At 37.5% G+C, this 7181-nt stretch overlaps 1 pseudogene; it reads left to right on the plus strand.

Annotated features, from left to right (window-relative positions):
* Nucleotides 1–985: 985 nt before the first annotated feature.
* LOC129072600 (uncharacterized) lies at nt 986–1104 on the plus strand (annotated as a pseudogene).
* The last annotated feature ends 6077 nt before the right edge of the window (nt 1105–7181 follow it).

Here is a 7181-nt window from a genome sequence, read left to right on the forward strand (position 1 = left end):
CACAAGCTGTGTGCGGAGCGCACAAAAGGTAGGTTAATTGATTCCCTTATGCCTGAGCGAGATGGTAGCTGCAGAGTGGGAGGTGCGTTATCACCCGGGCTCCACCTGCAGCCCTCTCAGTTCTCTTCACAAAGTTTTCCTCACCAGTCTTTTCCCAGGCACCAGCCCACCTCTACCCAGAGATCAAGGAGAGTGGCTGCCACTGCAATTTTTGTGTTGGCCCTTTAAATGTCTCTTTGCATCCCCAGACACCTGTCTCTGGCAGAGAGTGCCCCTAAGCTTTTCGGGATTGCATTCTGTCTGTATTTTCCTGGTTTTAGCTGCTGTAGTTTAGAGGTCCCTGTTTATGATTCAGACCCCATTCTTCTTGGGGGGAGCTAACTGGCCGTTTCAATATCCTCTGGTGCTAGTGCCCGTGGGCACCCAGCCCACCCTCTGGAGCCTCCACCACACTTCTCACCCGTTGGAATGTGTGAGAGTTGAATCCACTGTCTGCCCGCGGCTCCAAGGCTCCTCTCCCACTATAGTTCCATTGTTTTCCAGGTGATTCCTCCACTATTTAGTAGCAATTCCAGTTTGGTCTTGGGAGGAGGAGGTCAGCGTGACTCCCATTCACTCCTCCGCCATCTTTTCCTCTCTCTTTTCTTGCAATTATTACTATTTTTCTTTCTTTTCCCATCAAATACTTACATCCAAATCTGTATGTTTTGCTAAGATAGTGGAGTACTTTTAGCATTGGAATCAGTGGCTAGCTCTGTTATAAGGCATTCCTAAAAAATCTACCACTAATCAATGAGATGAAAGAATAGGTTCTACTTTAAGAACCTCACTTGGTTCTTAGTGACCCATTCTTCAGAAATGTATTGTTGTCCATTTGGATTTCATAATAGCTTGATAGTTGATAGCAGCATTTATCGATCTCACTGCTTTCTTTCCTTTACATGCAAATTAAAATAGTAGCCCATCAATATAAAGGCAAGTATATATCGCTTCTCAGCCTTTTGGCTAAGATCAACTGTAGCATCTGTTCTTATCAGTTCAATTTAAAGGCAAGTATATTAAAAACTGTGTAATAAAAAAATATTATTAGCATAGTGACTCTAGACAAGTACTAAGAATGAGCAATAAGAATATTGTAAATAAATGTATAAATTAGGAACAAAGAAAAGAGGGAGATGGAAGGAAAAGAATGGTCACTCTACCAGGGGAAGTCAGGTCTTGAGTTCTTTTAATAAGTGTTGAGTAAGCATTTCCAGTGATATGGAGGTTACTGCATGGTTCTGCCAGAGGGCTGCTGGGATGGGTCAGATATTGAATAATTTGGTTCATAGGGGATTATCAAGGAAATGATTTGTAACATTGTATTAAAAATTCTAAAAATATATAAAATATTAAATAATATTTAATATCTTTCCCCTTCTGTGTTTGTTTTATCTTCTCTATTTTCTAATTCTATTATCATTATTATTATTTAATTATTACATTGTCAGAACAAAATAACAATACTAATTGGCATTCCTAAAAAGGCTAGTAATATTAGTGTTATCTGATAGTTTAACATTTACTAAATATGAAATGTGTTTTTGAAAATAATTTATAAACTTATCAGAGAACACAAAATATAAGTGTAACAGTGAAATGTAAGCTTCAATGAGCATTGCAATTCTAATATAAATTATTAGCAGCAGAATACACAAAAAAAGTAAGTCCCACATAAATGAAGAATATTTAATTAGTAATAAAATTGAAAATGAAACAATAGTATGTAACTTCATTGTGAGGCTTGGATATAAATTTGTAATTTTTGTCATAATCAGATCTGAAGCATATTTTTTAGTAATATTCCAGCTGTTCATAAAGTTCTTTTGAACTACTCTTGATGAGTCTTGATGAAGAATTAGTTATAATCTAATTACAAATACTGTCCCTTCGACTCCCTCATCTTCAAATAATGTCATTTTTTTGCTTGATACTTTTGAGATCTCTGGATTCATTATGGATAGATGGATATTTAAAAGTAGAATTAATTATACCATTTTTATTGCTATCACATTAATTTTTAACTTAAGAAAGGCTTTGCACTAGAAGAAAAATTACTGTTTCGTTTCTACTTTTATTTATTACCTTTTTTCTTTCTTTTGAAAATTCCAGAAATATAAGGCAATGCACATTTTCCCAGTACACAGTAATTTTTTAATTATTATTAGTATTTTTATTTTTAAACTATATTTTATTGATCATGCTATTACAGTTTTCCCGATTTCTACCCCCTTTGCCCCCCACTCCCTCAGGCTATCCCTCTGCCATTGTTCATGTTCATGGGTCATACCTATATGTTCTTTGGCTACCCCATTTTTTATACTATACTTCACAGCCTCATGGCTATTTTGTAACTACCTATTTGCACTTCTTAATCTCCTCACCTCTTTACCTATTCTCTTCCCTTACTCCTACCTGGCAACCATCTGGTATCTAACTTCTTTTCTCTTGCTTTTAAGATTCTCTCTTTATCTTTAACCTTTAGTCTTTTAATTATGATGTGTCTTGGAGTGGTCCTCTTTGCATACATCTCATTTGGGACTTTCTCTGCTCCCTGGATTTGCATGTCTCTTTCCTTCACCAAATTAAAGAAGTTCTCTTTCACTATTTTTTCAGATAGATTTCCAATTTCTTGCTCTTTCTCTTCTCCTTCTGGCACCTCTATGATAAGAATGTTGGACCTCTTGAAGTTGTCCCAGAGGCTGTTTATACTATTTTTGGATTCTTTTTTATTCTTGTTGTTCTGTGTGGTTGTTTTTTGCTTCCTTATGTTCCAAATCATTGATTCAATTCTTGGCTTTATCCACTCTACTGCTATTTGTCTGTAAATTGTTCTTAATTTCAATTAGTGTATCCTTTATTTCTGGCTGGGTCTTTTTTATGCTGCTGAGGTCCTCATTAAATTCCTTGAGTATCCTTATAACCAAGACTTTGAACATTGCATTGGATAGATTGCTTATCTCCATTTTGTTTAGCTTTTTTTCTAGAGCTCTGTTCTGTTCCTTCATTTCAGCCATGTTTCTTTGTTTTCTCATTTTGGCAGCCTCCCTGTATTTTTTTCTATGTGATAGGTACAACTGCTTTGACTCTGTGTCTTGGTATCATGGCCTAATATAGTAAATGTCCTGTAGAGTCCAGTGGCACAGCCTCCCCTATTACCCAAACTGGTTACTCAAGGTGCACCCTTTGTGTGGGCTAAGTGAACCCTCCTCTTGTAGCTGATGCTTGGTTGCTGTTGGCAAATCAATTGAATGGATTTATCCAGGCCAGTCAGCTGAAAGTGATGGGGGACTCAAATGTTGGAAAAATTTCAGTTTCAGGTAATAGCTAATAAGCTTAAAAATCAATATATGTAAAAAGCTACTGTTTCAGGAACTGAAGGTATGACCCACCTTGACTCCAGGAGACCATAAGCAATTCCACCTTTGTCCCTCAGAACTGCAAATGAATCAAGATGGTATCTGAGCCATTGTATTCCAGGGGGAGATGCCTACTGTCCAAGTAAAGACCACAGATAAAGACCACAGCCCAGGGCATAGATAAAGACCTCCACCCCAGACACAGATGGAAGAATGCTGCAGCTTTTTATCTGATTAACTTTTTCTCTGAATTTCAAACTCCTTACCTACCTTTTTCTTCTTATAAAAAGGGTCAGTTTAAAATGTAATTTAAGATGGTCTGTTAGGGTACAAACCTGTCATCTTCTCAGATGGCCAACCATCTGAATAAAGTGCCCATAAAGATTCAATACCTGTCTCTGCTTATTGGGTCTGGTACATGATAGGCAGCACAAATGCTGGCTTTTCTGGTTTCGCAAGGACTGGCTATGACCCCTGACCACCAATCTCTGCCATCTGTGAGGATCATCTGTGCAAGGGCAGGGTGGTGGTGCTCCAACATGATCTGTAGTTGTCCCCCAGGTGTGCTGGCCCTCGAATTTCCTGGGTGGTGCAGGTCAAGGTCAGCCCCTACCTATATTTTGCCCAGGGCAACCCTGTCTGAGCTGTAAAACAATCTGAGGTGGCTGCTACTTGTGCTGGGCTTCAAGGTTCCCAGGTGAAGCCAAGCTGTGAATCTAATCTGGCTGCTGCTAAGGCTTACTGAAACCAGCTCTTGCTTGTCTGATAGGATTTAGGAGCCAAGACCAGCCATTCCTATGAAAAGGCAGCTTGGGTGGGCCTGTAAATTGGATGGGGCAGAGCCTCTGGGTATCTCTAAGACCATTCAAACAGTGTTAGCCAGGTTGATGGAATCTCACTCAGATAGGCACCAGCATGCCAGCTCAATGGGAGGAGGGTTGAGAAATGGGATGATGGCCTCTACTCGCTTTCAGTTCCTCCCTGAATGCCTCTGGTGCCTTTCAAGCTGCTACCCCAGTGCTGGAGCTCAGAGGGAGTGAGTCTGCATGGGTGAGTCCATGTGTGGGTTCTTTAGGAGGAACTGCTTGGAGCTCCAGCAGTTTTTTCCACCAACTCAATCTCCACTGTTTTTGTAGCCAGAAGTTGTAGGGACTTATCTTCCTGGCACTGGAATACTGGGTTACAGGACCTGGTATGGGTCTGAGACTACTAGCTCTTGAGATATCCCTCCTAAATTTTTAGCCACATGGTTGTGGGACCAGTCCATTCCACATCTGTGCCTCTCCTACCAGTCTAGATGGATGTGGTTCTTTAATTCCAAAGTTGTCAGACTTCCGTTCAACTCAATTTCATGGTTATCAGACATGCATTCAGCTTAACTTCTGATGTTCCTGGTTGTTCTGAGTGATGATTGTTCTATATTTTAGTTGTAATTTTGTTTTGGTTGTGTGAAGAGGTCAGCAGCCAGTTCTGCCTTTGCTGCCATCCTGATTGGAAGTTTATTTTCAGTCCTGATATACAGATTTAATATGTACATCTCAAGTAGTAAATTTTTGTTTCATATATTTTGAAAACATAGCTGTAGTGGAATTTTATACTAAAAAATGTTGTAGTGTATAAACTTCAATACATGCTGGAACATGAGATTTTAAAATTATGATATTACAATCATTACTGTGACCAACATTATCATTTGATATTTTTAAGAATGTTGATAACAGTGTGAAGGAGATCATGATTAAGGTATACAAAAATAGGAAAAGGAGTCATGATTTAAATTAGGAAAAGGGATTGTTAAATTAGACACAGTTGGTCTTCATTAAATAGACATTGATAATATCTATCTATCTACCTATCATCTATCATCTACCTAAAGCTCTATCATCTATCTACTCATTTATTTACACATTTTGCATCAATTTTTTCTCAGTATTTTTCTGAGGATGAAACACAGAAGGCTGTAAAATTTTTATTCCTACAATTTGGTGTTGTTTGAACAAAGATTGCTACTTAACTGTGTGAAGTCAACAACCATATAACACAATACTATTAGCACTATGAAGTTTCAAGTTTACATTTTGTACAATTTGTCCTTATTTTTTATCTACATATCAGAAAGTAAAAGGATATTTTCAGCACGCTAATGGAATTTAGAATAGCTTCCTTGGGAGCATTTCATCAAGTATCTCTGGGGATATTCTCTGAAAATGTTTATTTAATGTTTACTTTTTTTTTTTAATTTAAGAAAATGAAGCCAGGAAGCTAGTATGTTCTCTTTTTAATCTCATTTTAATTATGCTTCCAGCAACTAAAAGTATTAGTGATTTAATAGCTGATCTTCCTTCTAATGTTGTGATATCTTTTTTGTATTTATTTTTGAGCAACCCATGTTATTTATATGTCTGCTTACACAAGTAGTTTTAGGAAGTCCATAGGTATAATTGGATGAGCACTGTGTGGCTGTCTCTAATTAGAATTTTCAGTAAGTTGAGCAGGAACTGCTTCTACTCTGATATGCATGTGTAATTTCCACTAAAGTGAGCAAGCATAACTAAGGACAATGTTTTCCCCTTTGAGCACTTGGAATTCTATGTGTTCCAGATGCTATGGAGACTCCTATGACTATTCCCTTATTCAAAGTGTTGATTTGTTATGGCAATATAATTCCTTATGAAATCACTTTTGTTTGTGTAAGTGAAGTTTTAGACCCTCCAAAGTAATATAAGTTCTGATTATGGAGGCGTTAACTTTACGGTGATGGAAGAAATATTTGCTAAGTGAAATGAAAATATTTGTCAAGGCCATCATGCTTCTAGTTTGATGATTCTGGACAGGATGCTGATACTAGCTGGAAGAAAGATATGAACATCCCTGCAGATTAAAATGCAAATTTTATTGCAGAAAACAGCAATACACAGAAAGGCCATTGAGCTTTTCAGCTTTCTGACAGCAGCTTGCAGAATCAGTGCACTGAATCACTCAATATCTTTAAGTGTCTATGCTATTCTGGAACTCTCATAAACATCTGCTCACTCTGTACCCATGCCAAGTGCCAGTTTTAACAATACACAGGCTTCACGATTAAATAACTATTAGTAAGCAGTTTTTCTAGAATAGATTTTGATTGAATAACTCTTAATTTTTAAAAAATAAGGCTGCGGTAAGGTAAAAAATACATATAATGGTATAGAGAGATCTAGGCCTTAGATAAATAATTTTTATTCTTATAAACATTGCAGTTTGGTTTGATGTTTACTGATTTTGAATACTGTATTGTCTACAAAATATGAAATGTTTTAATTCTCCCCTGAAAAGAGGAGACTGAGGGGTTTATTCAACAAACACTAACCAAGTGATTCTTCGACACTGGGGCCTCGGCTAGATTGAGTGGATTCAGAGAAAACAATGAAATAGTCTGTTTTTCAAACACTTTGAGTTCAGCAGGGACATCACCTCATAAACAACTAAGGCCAGTAAAATGTGATAATATCTTGTTTAAATAGCACATTCTAACTCAAGATTGATTTTGTTGTAGTCTTTCTTTTCTCTTCCTTTTTTAATTGAATTTACTGAGATGACATTGGGTCACAAAACCGTACAGGTTTCAAGTATACAACTCAATATGATGTCACCTGCATGCTGCATCATGTGCCCATTGCCCCAAGCAAAGTCTCTTTCTGTTTTTATTTTGTCCCCCTTTGCCCACCTCCACTTAGTCCCCGCTCCACCCCCCTTTCCGCCTTACTATCACTGTACTCTTGTCTGTGTCTATGTGTCATATAT

Source organism: Pteronotus mesoamericanus, unplaced genomic scaffold (genome assembly GCF_021234165.1).
Source record: "Pteronotus mesoamericanus isolate MK-2021 breed Mesoamerican mustached bat unplaced genomic scaffold, CSHL_Meso_final contig_32, whole genome shotgun sequence".
NCBI classification, from domain to species: domain Eukaryota; kingdom Metazoa; phylum Chordata; class Mammalia; order Chiroptera; family Mormoopidae; genus Pteronotus; species Pteronotus mesoamericanus.